We start from the raw sequence: 16,878 nt of genomic DNA, 5'->3' as shown, positions 1-16,878 counted from the left end.
CCTGTCAGGGGGACGTTGTTCCAATGTCCTCAATGTCCTGGCCTGCTGCTGGGAGAATCTCACACACACACGGAGAGATTTACACACACACAGAGAGATTCACACACACACACACACACACGGAGAGAGTCACACACACACACGGAGAGATTCTCACACACACACACACACACACACACACAGAGATTCACACACACACGGAGAGATTCTCACACACACACACGGAGAGATTCTCACACACACACACACGGAGAGATTCACACACACACGGAGAGATTCTCACACACACACACACGGAGAGATTAACACACACATGGAGAGATTCTCACCCACACACACAGAGAGATTCTCACACACACACGGAGAGATTCACACACACACACACACGGAGAGATTCACACACACATGGAGAGATTCTCACACACACACACACACACGGAGAGATTCTCACACACACACACACGGAGAGATTCACACACACACACGGAGAGATTCACGCACACACACACACGGAGAGATTCACACACACACGGAGAGATTCTCACACACACGGAGAGATTCACACACACACGGAGAGATTCACACACACATGGAGAGATTCACACACACATGGAGAGATTCACACACACACGGAGAGATTTGTGAGGAAACCACGCCCCTAACATATAGTAATAGGCCGCCGCCCCGATTATTTAAATGTTCACTATAAGAGGAAAGAACACCTTTGTGAACTGAAAAGAACCATCGAAGAGCTCAAATGGTTCTTTTAGTCATTATGGTTCCACATAGAACCCTCACCCTTCCCAAAGAACCCTTGAGGAACCCTCTTTTCTTAGTGTGTGGTAGTTTAGCGGCTGCAGACTAAACACAGCCGGTTGTGTAGTATTGTGTTTTTAACACGGCGCAGCTCTCATCACTTGTAACTAAGCCTGTAAACATGTACACAACAACATCCGTGTTCTCCAGGGTGACTGGGGATTAGAATCAGACAAGCAGAAGGGATCAGGGAGTTGTGTTTCATTCCCACAGGAGAAGAGGAGGGAGCTTGTGATGTAATGACATTTCCATTCTGTCTCTGTCTCTCTCCCTCTCTCTCTTTGTCTCTCTCTGCCTTTCTCTCTCTCTCTGTCTCTCTCTGTCTCTCTCTGCCTTTCTCTCTCTCTCTTTGTCTCTCTCTGCCTTTCTCTCTCTCTCTGCCTTTCTCTCTCTCTCTGTCTCTCTCTGTCTCTCTCTGCCTTTCTATCTCTCTCTTTGTCTCTCTCTGCCTTCGTCTCTCTCTGCCTTCGTCTCTCTCTGCCTTTTTCTCTCTCTGTCTCTCTCTCGCTCCTTCTCTATATATCTCTCTGTCTCTCTCACTCTTTGGCTCTCTCTCTCTGACTCTCTCTCTCTGGCTCTCTGTCTGTCTGTCCGTCCGCCCGCCCGCCCACCCGTCCGTCCGTCTGTCTTCCTCTGCATCCTCTCCACTGTGTATCTTCCTGTAGCTCCCTGATCTGTGTGTGGCACTCTTCTGTGTGTGTCAGGGTGTGCCTCTCTGTCTCTCTCTCTCTCTCTCTCTCTACCGTGTGTTTGCGTGCTAAGGCAGAGAGAGGGGAGACGACTGCCAGCTGATCCTGTCAGCAGAAAGACAGACCAGTGCAACAATGCAAGGCTGACAGCCACCATCTTCCCTCCTCCCTCCACCTCCTCCACTATGGCCCCTGGCCTCAGCTCGGATACAGAGACCAATCTGCATCCCAAATATCACCCTATTCTCTTTATAGTCCACTGCTTTTGACCAGGGCCCATAGAGAATAGGTTAAAAAGTAGTGCACTACATATGGAATAGGGTATTTGTATTGTATTGTGGATATTTGTTAGCTTCTGCCAAGGCTGTCCTCTTGGGATGTATACCGTGTTGTTTTCTATTGGTCAACAAATCATTGTACAGGAAGCAGGAACAAGGTGAATTGCTACAACACATGACCTCCTCACAGGACCCCCTCACAGGACCTCCTCACTGGACCAACTCACCCCATTGTGTTTCATTAAGTCAGAAGGAAACATTGAGGGACATTGTGTCAGGAATGGAAAATCATGATGTAGTTTGGTTCAACTTTGACCTGTCTTGTTGGGATCCCAGTGTTACAGGTTAGGTATTCCCTCACATGTTGACTGATTGAATAAACACTGAACAAAAATGTCCCAGTTCTTCCATTGCCTGCACACTCACCAGATATATCACCCATTGAGCATGTTTGGGATGCTCTGGAATGACGTGTATCAACAGCGTGTTCCAGTTCCCACCAATATCCAGCAACTTCGTACAGCCATTAAAGAGGGGTGGGACAACATTTCACAGTCAACAGCCTGATGAACTCTATGTGAAGGAGATGTGTCGCACTGCATGAGGCAAATTGTGGTCACACCAGATACTGACTGGTTTTCTGATCCACACCCCTACCCTTTTAAGGTATCTGTAACCAACAGATGCACATCTGTATTCCCAGTTATGTGAAATCCATAGATTAGGGCCTAATTTATTTATTTCAATTGACTGATTTCCTTAAATGAACTATAACTCAATAAAATCTCTGACATTTTAGCATGTTGTGTTTTTATGTTTGTTCAGTACATTTGATCCTTCAAAGGAGAAGACTGCCCCAGCCAGAGACAACATTCCATAGGCCTGTTAATGTTATCATCTTAATAAACCCAGGGAAACAACATTCCATAGGCTTGTTAAGGTTATCATCTTAATAAACCCAGGGAAACAACATTCCATAGGCTTGTTAAGGTTATCCTCTTAATAAACCCAGGGTAACAACATTCCATAGGCTTGTTAAGGTTATCCTCTTAATAAACCCAGGAAACAACATTCCATAGGCTTGTTAAGGTTATCCTCTTAATAAACCCAGGAAACAACATTCCATAGGCTTGTTAAGGTTATCCTCTTAATAAACCCAGTGTAACAACATTCCATAGGCTTGTTAAGGTTATCCTCTTAATAAACCCAGGGTAACAACATTCCATAGGCCTGTTAATGTTATCATCTTAATAAACCCAGGGAAACAACATTCCATAGGCTTGTTAAGGTTATCCTCTTAATAAACCCAGGAAACAACATTCCATAGGCTTGTTAAGGTTATCCTCTTAATAAACCCAGGAAACAACATTCCATAGGCTTGTTAAGGTTATCCTCTTAATAAACCCAGTGTAACAACATTCCATAGGCTTGTTAAGGTTATCCTCTTAATAAACCCAGGGTAACAACATTCCATAGGCCTGTTAATGTTATCATCTTAATAAACCCAGGAAACAACATTCCATAGGCTTGTTAAGGTTATCCTCTTAATAAACCCAGGAAACAACATTCCATAGGCTTGTTAAGGTTATCCTCTTAATAAACCCAGTGTAACAACATTCCATAGGCTTGTTAAGGTTATCCTCTTAATAAACCCAGGGTAACAGCATTCCATAGGCTTGTTAATGTTATCCTCTTAATAAACCCAGGGAAACAACATTCCATAGGCTTGTTAAGGTTATCCTCTTAATAAACCCAGGGTAACAACATTCCATAGGCTTGTTAAGGTTATCCTCTTAATAAACCCAGGGTAACAACATTCCATAGGCTTGTTAAGGTTATCCTCTTAATAAACCCAGGGTAACAACATTCCATAGGCTTGTTAAGGTTATCCTCTTAATAAACCCAGGGTAACAACATTCCATAGGCTTGTTAAGGTTATCCTCTTAATAAACCCAGGGTAACAACATTCCATAGGCTTGTTAAGGTTATCCTCTTAATAAACACAGGGTAACAACATTCCATAGGCTTGTTAAGGTTATCCTCTTAATAAACCATTGATCCAAATCAAACCGATAAATGGTGACAAACCTGGGTCAGATATTTTAGACTCATGTGGGCTGTAGTTGAATTAGCAGGGAACCGGTCAATGTACACACTGGCTGCAATACATAGGGAATAGACTGACTGGGACTGAGTTACATCTCAAATGTGAATAAAGAGTGACACTGTAGATTATGCTTCCAAATCAACGGATCTCACGGTTATCCACTGGAGACAGAGAGATTATTGTTTAGAAAGATTTGCATTTGAAAAAAAAAAAAACATGTATTTTTCAAAAATGCCTTGCTACAGCAAAGGCACATTGTTAATGTGACAAACTCTCGCCAGGTGACGCCAACTGCCATGTTCGTTATAGCTAGCAATCGTCTAACAATAACCCATGAATTACAGTACAAGGCAAAAGTTTGGACACGCCTATTCGTCCATATTATGTCACGAACAGCTCAAATAAGCAAAGAGAAACGACAGTCCATCATTACTTTAAGACATGAAGGTCAGTCAATAAGGAACATTTCAAAACTTTTAATGTTTCTTCAAGTGCAGTCACAAAAACCATCAAGCGCTATGATGAAACTGGCTCTCGTGAGGACCGCCACAGGAAAGGAAGTCCCAAAATGACCTCTGCTGCAAAGGATACGTTTCTTAGAGTTACCAGCCTCAGAAATTGCAGTCCAAATAAATGTTTCACAGAGTTCAAGTAACAGACACATCTCAACATCAACTGTTCAGAGGAGACTTTGTGAATCAGGCCTTCATGGTCGAATTGCTGCAAAGAAACCACTACTAGAGGACACCAATGAGAAGAAGAGGGCCAAAAAACACGAGCAGTGGACATTAGACCGGTGGAAATCTGTTCTTTGATCTGATGAGTCCAAATTTGAGATTTTTGGTTCCAACTGCCGTTGTCTTTGTGAAATGCAGAGTAGGTGAACGGACGACCTCCGCATGTGTGGTTCCCACGGTGAAGCATGGAGGAGGAGGTGTGATGGTGTGGGGGTGCTTTGCTGGTGACGCTGTCTGTGATTTATTTAGAATTCAAGGCACACTTAACCAGAATGAATACCACAGCATTCTGCAACGATACGCCATCCCATCTGGTTTGCGCTTAGTGGGACTATCATTTGTTTTTCAACAGGACAATGACCCCACACCTCCAGGCTGTAAGGGCTATTTGACCAAGAAGGAGAGTGATGGTATTTTACCAAATAGGGCTATCTTCTGAATACCACTCCTACCTTGTCACAACACAACTGATTGTCTCAAACGCAATTTTTTTTATTTTATTTTACCTTTATTTAACTAGGCAAGTCAGTGAAGAACAAATTCTTATTTTCAATGACGGCCTAGGAACAGTTTGTTAACTGCCTGTTCAGTGGCAGAACGACAGATTTGTACCTTGTCAGCTCGGGGGTTTGAACTTGCAACCTTCCGGTTACTAGTTCAACTCTCTAAACACTAGGCTACCCTGCCACCCCAAAGAGGGGGAGGTCCTCAATGGGCATTAAGAAGGAAATAAATTCCACAAATTATGGGACACCTGTTAAATGAAATGGTTCCCAACGTAAAGCATGGAGGAAGAGGTGGTGTGATGGTGTGGGTGTGCTTTGCTGGTGACACTGTCAGTGATTTATTTAGAATTCAAGTCACACTTAACCAGCATGGCTACCACAGCATTCTGCAGTGAGTCTCACATTCTCTGCTTTCTCTTTGCTGGATGTGTGTGTGTGTGTGTGTGTGTGTGTGTGTGTGTGTGTGTGTGTGTGTGTGTGTGTGTGTGTGTGTGTGTGTGTGTGTGTGTGTGTGTGTGAGAGTCAGATGTGGCTGGATTAACAGTAATCCTTGATATTCATCATCCAGGGATCACAGGCCAACTCATTAATAATCACTATCATCACACTCCTCCCCTGTCCTCACCCTCCCTCCCTCCCTGTCTGCCTGCCTCCCTGTCTGCCTGTCTGTCTGTTCTGATCTCTCTCTCTATGTGTGTCTGTGTGTGTGTATTTCTCTCTCTCTCTGTGTGTGTGTGTTCTCTTCTCTTGCCTACACACCACGATCACACTAATCTACTGTTTTCAGCTTTTCACTAAGATCTCAAAGAACTTTGGTTTATATGTCAGTAACCTGGCTGATTGAAACCATGTCAATAACCTGGCTGATGAAACCATGTCAGTAACCTGGGTGATTGAAACCATGTCAATAACCTGGCTGATGAAACCATGTCAGTAACCTGGGTGATTGAAACCATGTCAGTAACCTGGCTGATGAAACCATGTCAGTAACCTGGCTGATGAAACCATGTCAGTAACCTGGCTGATGAAACCATGTCAGTAACCTGGGTGATTGAAACCATGTCAATAACCTGGCTGATGAAACCATGTCAGTAACCTGGGTGATTGAAACCATGTCAATAACCTGGCTGATGAAACCATGTCAGTAACCTGGCTGATGAAACCATGTCAGTAACCTGGCTGATGAAACCATGTCAGTAACCTGGCTGATGAAACCATGTCAGTAACCTGGCTGATTGAAACCATGTCAGTAACCTGGCTGATTGAAACCATGTCAGTAACCTGGCTGATTGAAACCATGTCAGTAACCTGGCTGATTGAAACCATGTCAGTAACCTGGCTGATGAAACCATGTCAGTAACCTGGCTGATGAAACCATGTCATTAACCTGGCTGATGAGTTGATTGAAACCATGTCAGTAACCTGGCTGATGAAACCATGTCAGTAACCTGGCTGATGAAACCATGTCAGTAACCTGGTTGATGAGTTGATTGAAACCATGTCAGTAACCTGGCTGATGAAACCATGTCAGTAACCTGGCTGATGAAACCATGTCAGTAACCTGGCTGATGAAACCATGTCAGTAACCTGGCTGATGAAACCATGTCAGTAACCTGGCTGATTGAAACCATGTCAGTAACCTGGCTGATGAAACCATGTCAGTAACCTGGCTGATGAAACCATGTCAGTAACCTGGCTGATGAAACCATGTCAGTAACCTGGCTGATGAAACCATGTCAGTAACCTGGCTGATTGAAACCATGTCAGTAACCTGGCTGATTGAAACCATGTCAGTAACCTGGCTGATTGAAACCATGTCAGTAACCTGGCTGATGAAACCATGTCAGTAACCTGGCTGATGAAACCATGTCAGTAACCTGGCTGATGAAACCATGTCAGTAACCTGGCTGATGAAACCATGTCAGTAACCTGGCTGATTGAAACCATGTCAGTAACCTGGCTGATTGAAACCATGTCAGTAACCTGGCTGATGAGTTGATTGAAACCATGTCAGTAACCTGGCTGATGAAACCATGTCAGTAACCTGGCTGATGAAACCATGTCAGTAACCTGGCTGATTGAAACCATGTCAGTAACCTGGCTGATGAAACCATGTCAGTAACCTGGCTGATTGAAACCATGTCAGTAACCTGGCTGATTGAAACCATGTCAGTAACCTGGCTGATTGAAACCATGTAGTTGTGGAATGCCAGAACATTGCCCTCACATCAGATAGCATCAGAGGTGAAGCAAGATGTAACGTTTTACCGGTACGGGACGCCCAAGTGCGTGCACATATTTTAAAAAATGATACTACAACAATTTCAGGGTAGCCTACTCTGCTGACAAACAGATCAATAAACACGACGTTGTTTGATCCATATAATCGGCCTACGAAAAGGAGAGCCTGAAATACAATATGACGTCCATCTAACCTGGAAAGGAAATGATTGTCCAAAAACAAACGAAAGTGGCAATGACCCGAATGATAAAGACAGTGAATATGACACTCAACTGGAGATGTGGCCCATGTTCTCTGCCAACTCTCCGCTGGTGCCAATAAGATACACTCTAACAAATGAAGGGTTTTTAACAAGGGTTCTTCGAAAAGATCCTAAAAGTTCTTTGAAGAACTTAGAGTTCTTGGCACTGAAAATGGCCCCCAAAAGGTTCTTCCAAGAACCCCATAGGAGGTAGTGGTTCATCGAGGAACCTCCTTAGTTGTTGGGGGTTCATGCAGGAACCTAATTGTCCAACTGAAACATTTGTATTTGAATGTGAAAGGACAGCAGGTGCAGGAACTCAACTGAGACATTTAAAGATCTCCTCAGTTTAAGGTTTGTCCCTTGTATGATCTAAATTCATATTGTTTTATGATGATACCATCACATCTTTTCATATTTGTGCAAATCTTTCCAAAACAGAAAATGGACACGATTCAACGGATATTGATGGGGTCAAATTGGGGTCATGATAGGCGCTTCACCAAATGTTTTATGTGTTATAATAATGGATTATTCTTATGTTGTATTAATAGAAGGGGAGGGGTTATAAGACACCTCCCCCACTACATTTATAGGGTCCTAGACTACAGATTAACAAACAAAAAATATGCATTATAAGGCTTAATATTGTTCCACTGTACTTTTCTAGTCTCTGCTTCTTTAAAAAAAAAAACGGTCTGAGAAGATGTGTGAGTTCAGGGTGTCTGTGAGAAGAGCCTCAAAGATAAAAGAGATGCAGAGACACAGAACTCTGCAAGGAAGTGAAAGAGATAAGAGACTAGTCAGACATACCACTATAAATCAACTAGGGGACATTTACTGCTGAGCCTTTAGATAACACCGAATCTCTTGTTTGTATAGCTGTGTATGCATGGGCTTGGTCTCATGAGTAGAAGGTAATGACATAGGCAGTTACATCACAAGGGGTTGACTGCGGCATAAGAAAAGCAACTTGGACTTTTCCTATTTTGCATAACTCAGGTGTGGTGACAGGTGTGCGCCATAACGAGTAGCCTGGTGACCTAGAGGCCCGGAGAGGGAGCACACATGACAATAAATACGAGGAGACATACAAAAGTATGTCAGTAGGTATTGGTATGTTATGCAGATCACATTTATCATCCTTCCTTAGCCTTTACCATCCTCACTTAGCCTTTACCATCCTCCCTTAGCCTTTACCATCCTCCCTTAGTCTTTACCATCCTCCCTTAGCCTTTGCCATCCTTCCTTAGCCTTTATCATCCTCCCTTAGCCTTTACCCCAGTCCCTTAGCCTTTACCATCCTCCCCATCCTCCCTTAGCCTTTACCATCCTCCCTTAGCTTTTACCATCCTACCTTAGCCTTTGCCATCCTTCCTTAGCCTTTATCATCCTCCCTTAGCCTTTACCCCAGTCCCTTAGCCTTTACCATCCTCCCCATCCTCCCTTAGCCTTTACCATCCTCCCTTAGCTTTTACCATCCTCCCTTAGTCTTTGCCATCCTCCCTTAGTCTTTACCATCCTCCCTTAGCCTTTACCATCCTCCCTTAGCCTTTATCATCCTCCCTTAGCCTTTACCATCCTTCCTTAGTCTTTGCCATCCTCCCTTAGCCTTTACCATCCTCCCTTAGCCTTTACCATCCTCCCTTAGCCTTTACCATCCTCCCCATCCTCCCTTAGCCTTTACCATCCTCCCTTAACCTTTACCATCCTCCCTTAGCCTTTACCATCCTCCCTTAGCCTTTACCATCCTCCCTTAGCCTTTACCATCCTCCCTTAGCCTTTACCATCCTCCCTTAGCCTTTACCATGCTCCCCATCCTCCCTTAGCCTTTACCATGCTCCCCATCCTCCCTTAGCCTTTACCATCCTCCCCATCCTCCCTTAGCCTTTACCATGCTCCCTTAGCCTTTACCATGCTCCCTTAGCCTTTACCATCTTCCCTTAGCCTTTACCATGCTCCCCATCCTCCCTTAGCCTTTACCATGCTCCCCATCCTCCCTTAGCCTTTACCATCCTCCCCATCCTCCCTTAGCCTTTACCATCATTCCTTAGCCTTTACCATCCTTCCTTAACCTTTACCATCCTCCCTTAGTCTTTACCATCCTCCCTTAGTCTTTACCATCCTCCCTTAGTCTTTACCATCCTCCCTTAGCCTTTACCATCCTCCCTTAGCCTTTACCATCCTCCTTTAGCCTTTACCCCAGTCCCTTAACCTTTACCATCCTCCCTTAGCCTTTACCATCCTCCCTTAGTCTTTACCATCCTCCCTTAGCCTTTCCCATCCTCCTTTAGCCTTTACCCCAGTCCCTTAACCTTTACCATCCTCCCTTAAGCTTTACCATCCTCCCTTAGTCTTTACCATCCTCCCTTAGCCTTTACCATCCTCCCTTAACCTTTACCATCCTCCCTTAGCCTTTACCATCCTCCCTTAGCCTTTACCATCATCCCTTACCTCTACAATGAAAATCCCATAGACCTCTATATTATGGACAAGGTATGTGAATTAAAACCGTTATCAAAACAGGTTTTTTCATTCACATCTACTACAAAAACCAAGGTATGAATATGGTCGTGTGCATGTTTTGTTAATCATCTGTATAATTAAAACAGTTAGGGGATTTACAGACTTCACCCTCTCTACACCTCTGATGAATATAACAGGAAACCGGTTCGATCACCATGCATTGAAACATCACTCTGTCGGATACAGAGAACATCAACACTGCCAGATGATGTACCCATTGGACTTGGGACTCTGCTGGAAGTTCACCTCATATTTGGATTTCTTAATTCTGCTTTGCCACTAAAATCCTAATAAACACTGAGAACTGAAATATTGTTGTTACTGTTGTTATTGTTATGCATTTTATTATTATTAATAATAGGGGGAGTAGTTAAAAAATGAACCCCAAAGGGTTCTTCAAAAGGTTCTTAGAGGATCCATTAAAAGGGATTGTTTGAAGAACCCTTTTAAAGAAGAACCCTTATAGGGGTTCCCCACAGTTTCAATTTAAAGGATACTTCAGGAATCTTTTCTTTTTAGAGTGCACATTCGTTCACTCACAAAAATCATTTCAGCATCCAAACCCCAGCAGTGCACTGTGCCGTCGCAATGTGATGAATGGTAAGAGACAGGTGTTCTACAACACCTAGGCACAGTGTAATAACTGGGATTGTCATTAAACCTTCACTTGTAGCCTGAATTCATACATCCACTGTTGTCCACGTGCGCCTCGGTCTCGGGCCATTCATCTCTGCCTTGACAAAATGTGTTCTCCTCAAACCACAATGCAATTTTTGGAGCATTTACCACCCGGTTTCCAGTCAATTCACACATGTTTCATGTGTCTGACTTGCAGTCATGTTAAATAGTTGTGTAGTAGCCTATAGTTTATTGGACATGTTGTCTTCATTGTCTTACTCCCACTATTTATTTTTACAAGGGACGATGTGCCGGACCATACCGTCTTGCTCTCACCCCTGGATAGCAAAATGGAGCGCTGTTGACAGTGGAAGGAGTGATGGTGTGAAAATGGAGACTTGGTAATAAGGTGGTTGTGACACTACACTAGGTGTGATGGTTTATGGTGGTGACAGACAGACGTGAAGCGTGAGGCTGGGAATTGAGCCAGGACAACTAGGATTACCAGCCAGCAGCTACTGAGGCGTGTCATCATGGTCCTGGCAGCTGAACAGAGAGTCAGGACCTCGGTTTAATGTCTATCTACCCTCTGTATTTCTATAGTCCCTGTCACTGTCCCATGTCCTGGGGTGTTGAGTGTCTTGGCCTGTCACTGTCCCATGTCCTGGGGTGTTGGGTGTCACGGCCTGTCACTGTCCCTGTCCTGGGGTGTTGGGTGTCACGGCCTGTCACTGTCCCCTGTCCTGGGGTGTTGAGTGTCACGGCCTGTCACTGTCCCCTGTCCTGGGGTGTTGAGTGTCTTGGCCTGTCACTGTCCCCTGTCCTGGGGTGTTGAGTGTTTTGGCCTGTCACTGTCCCATGTCCTGCAGTATTGAGTGTCACGGCCTGTCACTGTCCCTGTATTTCTATAGTCCCTGTCACTGTCCCATGTCCTGGGGTGTTGAGTGTCTTGGCCTGTCACTGTCCCATGTCCTGGGGTGTTGGGTGTCACGGCCTGTCACTGTCCCTGTCCTGGGGTGTTGGGTGTCACGGCCTGTCACTGTCCCCTGTCCTGGGGTGTTGAGTGTCACGGCCTGTCACTGTCCCCTGTCCTGGGGTGTTGAGTGTCTTGGCCTGTCACTGTCCCCTGTCCTGGGGTGTTGAGTGTTTTGGCCTGTCACTGTCCCATGTCCTGCAGTATTGAGTGTCACGGCCTGTCACTGTCCCTGTCCTGCAGTGTTGAGTGTCACGGCCTGTCACTGTCCCCTGTCCTGCAGTGTTGAGTGTCACGGCCTGTCTGGGATAGTAACAACAGAGAATTAGGATCTGCATTTAACATCTCATCAGATGGATCCCTCCGCCACGTTATTATCCACACTACTGACCTAGACTGCTCCTAGGCCGCCATTGTAAATAAGAATGTAAATAAGAATGTGTTCTTAACTGACTTGCCTAGTTAACTAGGTTAAATGTTTATTTATTTATAATAAAATAGAGTGTTTGTCACAGAGTAGCTGTATTTGTCTGTGAGGTTGTCCACAGTATTAGCCAAGCGTCCTGCTATTTCAAAGCGTGTGCATAGCGGACCTTGACATTCCTTCTCTGTTGTGTTACTACAATGCAATACCCATCTCCTGTCTGCATCGCTGGCATACAGTGGCATTACGCAACAGGCGGGAGAGATAAGGTGTGTGTGTGTGTGTGTGTGTGTGTGTGTGTGTGTGTGTGTGTGTGTGTGTGTGTGTGTGTGTGTGTGTGTGTGTGTGTGTGTGTGTGTGTGTGTGTGTGTGTGTGTTTGTGTGTGTGTGTGTGTGTGTACGTGTACGTGTGTACGTGTGTCAGATGTCCTCTCCTGTGGCTGGATTAGCAGTAAGTATACTTGTTCACCTACATTATCAGGACCTCAATGTCCTGACAATTCACCCCAATGTCCTAACAATTCACCCCAATGCCCTGACAATTCACCCCAATGTCCTGACAATTCACCCCAATGTCCTGACAATTCACTACAATGTCCTGACAATTCACCCCAATGTCCTGACAATTCACCCCAATGTCCTGACAATTCACCCCAATGTCCTGACAATTCAACCCAATGTCCTGACAATTCACCCCAATGTCCTAACAATTCACTCCAATGTCCTAACAATTCACTCCAATGTCCTGACAATTCACCCCAATGTCCTAACAATTCACCCCAATGTCCTAACAATTCACCCCAATGTCCTAACAATTCACTCCAATGTCCTAACAATTCACTCCAATGTCCTAACAATTCACTCCAATGTCCTAACAATTCACTCCAATGTCCTAACAATTCACCCCAATGTCCTGACAATTCACCCCAATGTCCTGACAATTCACTCCAATGTCCTAACAATTCACTCCAATGTCCTAACAATTCACTCCAATGTCCTGACAATTCACCCCAATGTCCTGACAATTCACCCCAATGTCCTGACAATTCACCCCAATGTCCTAACAATTCACTCCAATGTCCTGACAATTCACCCCAATGTCCTAACAATTCACCCCAATGTCCTAACAATTCACCCCAATGTCCTAACAATTCACTCCAATGTCCTAACAATTCACTCCAATGTCCTAACAATTCACCCCAATGTCCTGACAATTCACCCCAATGTCCTAACAATTCACTCCAATGTCCTAACAATTCACTCCAATGTCCTGACAATTCACCCCAATGTCCTGACAATTCACCCCAATGTCCTGACAATTCACCCCAATATCCTGACAATTCACCTCAGTGTCCTAACAATTCACCCCAATATCCTGACAATTCACCTCAATGTCCTAACAATTCACCCCAATGTCCTGACAATTCACCCCAATGTCCTAACAATTCACCTCAATGTCCTGACAATTCACCCCAATGCCCTGACAATTCACCCCAATGTCCTGACAATTCACCTCAATGTCCTAACAATTCACCTCAATGTCCTAACAATTCACCTCAATGTCCTGACAATTCACCCCAATGTCCTGACAATTCACCCCAATGTCCTAACAATTCACCTCAATGTCCTAACAATTCACCCCAATGCCCTGACAATTCACCCCAATGTCCTGACAATTCACCCCAATGTCCTGACAATTCACCCCAATGTCCTGACAATTCACCCCAATGTCCTGACAATTCACCCCAATGTCCTAACAATTCACCCCAATGTCCTGACAATTCACCCCAATGTCCTGACAATTCACCCCAATGTCCTAACAATTCACTCCAATGTCCTGACAATTCACCCCAATGTCCTAACAATTCACCCCAATGTCCTAACAATTCACCCCAATGTCCTAACAATTCACTCCAATGTCCTAACAATTCACTCCAATGTCCTAACAATTCACCCCAATGTCCTGACAATTCACCCCAATGTCCTAACAATTCACTCCAATGTCCTAACAATTCACTCCAATGTCCTGACAATTCACCCCAATGTCCTGACAATTCACCCCAATGTCCTGACAATTCACCCCAATATCCTGACAATTCACCTCAGTGTCCTAACAATTCACCCCAATATCCTGACAATTCACCTCAATGTCCTAACAATTCACCCCAATGTCCTGACAATTCACCCCAATGTCCTAACAATTCACCTCAATGTCCTGACAATTCACCCCAATGCCCTGACAATTCACCCCAATGTCCTGACAATTCACCTCAATGTCCTAACAATTCACCTCAATGTCCTAACAATTCACCTCAATGTCCTGACAATTCACCCCAATGTCCTGACAATTCACCCCAATGTCCTAACAATTCACCTCAATGTCCTAACAATTCACCCCAATGCCCTGACAATTCACCCCAATGTCCTGACAATTCACCCCAATGTCCTGACAATTCACCCCAATGTCCTGACAATTCACCCCAATGTCCTGACAATTCACCCCAATGTCCTAACAATTCACTCCAATGTCCTAACAATTCACTCCAATGTCCTGACAATTCACCCCGATGTCCTAACAATTCACCCCAATGTCCTAACAATTCACCCCAATGTCCTAACAATTCACTCCAATGTCCTAACAATTCACTCCAATGTCCTAACAATTCACTCCAATGTCCTAACAATTCACTCCAATGTCCTAACAATTCACCCCAATGTCCTGACAATTCACCCCAATGTCCTGACAATTCACTCCAATGTCCTAACAATTCACTCCAATGTCCTAACAATTCACTCCAATGTCCTGACAATTCACCCCAATGTCCTGACAATTCACCCCAATGTCCTGACAATTCACCCCAATGTCCTAACAATTCACTCCAATGTCCTGACAATTCACCCCAATGTCCTAACAATTCACCCCAATGTCCTAACAATTCACCCCAATGTCCTAACAATTCACTCCAATGTCCTAACAATTCACTCCAATGTCCTAACAATTCACTCCAATGTCCTAACAATTCACTCCAATGTCCTAACAATTCACCCCAATGTCCTGACAATTCACCCCAATGTCCTAACAATTCACTCCAATGTCCTAACAATTCACTCCAATGTCCTGACAATTCACCCCAATGTCCTGACAATTCACCCCAATGTCCTGACAATTCACCCCAATATCCTGACAATTCACCTCAATGTCCTAACAATTCACCCCAATATCCTGACAATTCACCTCAATGTCCTAACAATTCACCCCAATGTCCTGACAATTCACCCCAATGTCCTAACAATTCACCTCAATGTCCTGACAATTCACCCCAATGCCCTGACAATTCACCCCAATGTCCTGACAATTCACCTCAATGTCCTAACAATTCACCTCAATGTCCTAACAATTCACCTCAATGTCCTGACAATTCACCCCAATGTCCTGACAATTCACCCCAATGTCCTAACAATTCACCTCAATGTCCTAACAATTCACCCCAATGCCCTGACAATTCACCCCAATGTCCTGACAATTCACCCCAATATCCTGACAATTCACCCCAATGTCCTGACAATTCACCTCAATGTCCTGACAATTCACCCCAATATCCTGACAATTCACCCCAATGTCCTAACAATTCACTCCAATGTCCTAACAATTCACTCCAATGTCCTAACAATTCACCTCAATGTCCTGACAATTCACCCCAATGTCCTGACAATTCACCCCAATGTCCTAACAATTCACCTCAATGTCCTAACAATTCACCCCAATGCCCTGACAATTCACCCCAATGTCCTGACAACTCACCTCAATGTCCTGACAATTCACCCCAATGTCCTGACAATTCACCCCAATATCCTGACAATTCACCCCAGTGTCCTGACAATTCACCTCAATGTCCTGACAATTCACCCCAATATCCTGACAATTCACCCCAATGTCCTAACAATTCACTCCAATTTCCTGACAATTCACCCCAATATCCTGACAATTCACCCCAATGTCCTAACAATTCACTCCAATGTCCTGACAATTCACCCCAATGTCCTGACAATTCACCCCAATGTCCTAACAATTCACTCCAATGTCCTGACAATTCACCCCAATGTCCTAACAATTCACCCCAATGTACTAACAATTCACTCCAATGTCCTGACAATTCACCCCAATGTCCTAACAATTCACCCCAATGTCCTAACAATTCACTCCAATGTCCTGACAATTCACCCCAATGTCCAAACAATTCACCCCAATGTCCTAACAAAGTAGGAAAACAATCAGTTTTTTTCATGTCCTGAATTTGTTCAAATGTTATTTTAAGCTTAAGGGTTAAGTTTGGGGTTTTGGGGTTAAGGTTAAGGTTAGATTTATGGTTAGGGTTAGGGTTTTTGTGGTTAAGGTTAGCTTAGTCTAAGGGTTATGGTTAGGGGAAAATATAATTTCTGTTGGTCAAACATTTTTCCACTCCAAAAAGTCCTAGAATTTCACAAAAACAAAGCTGTGTGTGTGTGTGTGTGAGAGAGATTGTGCTGTGGCTGCCGTGCATGTTTTTGTGCATGTGTGCATAAATGAAATGGAGGCTGGGGACCTCATCCCTCTCTGTCCTGCAATAATCCTCTCTGTGTTTGGAATTGTAATTCTGCAGCCTATAAAAACGTTAGATAAAAGGCTTTACAGTAGTGTCCAATTGTAAACAAGCGGTCATGCAGTACACTAAAGGGGAAAA

This window comes from Oncorhynchus mykiss, chromosome 26, assembly GCF_057628025.1.
Source record: "Oncorhynchus mykiss isolate SJ-2025 chromosome 26, ASM5762802v1, whole genome shotgun sequence".
Lineage (NCBI taxonomy): Eukaryota > Metazoa > Chordata > Actinopteri > Salmoniformes > Salmonidae > Oncorhynchus > Oncorhynchus mykiss.
This window is presented reverse-complemented; position numbering follows the sequence as displayed.